Here is a 1,197-nt window from a genome sequence, read left to right as displayed (position 1 = left end):
GGGCACTTCTCACGCTTCGGTTCCAAGACGCGCGATCGTTGGGGAGGCAGCTGAGGAGAAAACTGAGAAGACTGTGGCATGACAGGAAATGCACACTTAGAAATGGAAGCAGTATCGATGTTAAGCTGGTAAATTCTGGAAGGGGAAAAAGAAGGGGGGGGGGAAGGAGATTAAGGGCAACCCATACTTTTTTTCATTTTTTAAACAGGGAACAAAAAGGCATCTGCGCATATTTGAACCCATGAGGGAAAATCTCCATGCAGGAAATGAATTTTAAAAATCCACCGAAAAGACAGATGAAGCAGGTTCCGGAGGCGGCTGTAGCACGGGCTTGGCGTGTGCCAGGAACCAGCTCCTCCGGGAGAACGGCAGGCAGGTAAAGGATTCGTGTTGAAGGGGTCGGGGGGGCTCTGGCTGCCAGATCCTTTTTCTGTGCAGGTGACCCGATGGCGGCGCGGAGGAGGGACGAAGAGACAGCAGCGACCGTTCCAGGCTCCCCCACCAGTCCCTGCTCGGCCAGAAACACCGGTCTGCTTTGAACTGCCCACGGGCAAACCGTAAGGCCTCGGTGCCCCTGAACCCGCTGCCCCACGCCCCCCCCCCTGCACGCCGGGGCCATCCGTTTAGGAGTGGGTTCAACGACAGAAGTCCACGTCGAAGTTCATACAAAAGGCTTCTCGTTTTCAGATATATCAACGCAGCCTTCTGAGCCAGGAGTTGAGCACGAGTGGGTTGCAGAGATTTCTGAAAATGGGCACAAAAGACAACCAACAGGAGCTACTCCAGAGTGCGGTTTTCCCTGCTAGACCTTGACCTTATCAGGTGGAGACCCTGTTTTAAGCTTCCTCTTCCAGGTTGGGGGGGGGGTGGCCTCTGCCAGGGACACCCGCCTTTGGCTTGCGTCACCACCTCCTCTCCTGGGGCGAGAAACAAGCAAGCTTCAATTACAAGCTTTGTTTTTTGTGGTTGTGGTTTTATTTTTCCTTAAGGATAAAGAGCTATTTCAAGAAACACTTGGGGCCTGTGTGNAAGGCCAGGCTGCCCCACCCACCCCGTCCCCTTTCCGTCTCCCGGGCTCCCATGCCTCCCTCTTCTTTCTTCACAATGAAAAAGCCACTTAAAACCCCGAGACCCTTTCCGTTGGCGGAGCAAACAGATAAAAAACGGAGGCAAACGTGACAACGGGCCGAGACCCGG

General features: G+C 54.3%; 1 long non-coding RNA gene across 1 annotated transcript; it reads left to right on the top strand.

The window, feature by feature from the left end:
* The first annotated feature begins 222 nt into the window (after nucleotides 1-222).
* On the top strand, nucleotides 223-1,028 carry LOC144232851 (uncharacterized). The gene is made up of 3 exons (XR_013335545.1): nucleotides 223-557; nucleotides 688-822; nucleotides 990-1,028. It is a non-coding gene; the product is annotated as an uncharacterized LOC144232851 (long non-coding RNA).
* The last annotated feature ends 169 nt before the right edge of the window (nucleotides 1,029-1,197 follow it).

The sequence above is a fragment of the Crocuta crocuta genome, unplaced genomic scaffold (assembly GCF_008692635.1).
Source record: "Crocuta crocuta isolate KB4526 unplaced genomic scaffold, BGI_CrCroc_1.0 scaffold811, whole genome shotgun sequence".
NCBI lineage: Eukaryota > Metazoa > Chordata > Mammalia > Carnivora > Hyaenidae > Crocuta > Crocuta crocuta.
This window is presented reverse-complemented; position numbering and strand designations above follow the sequence as displayed.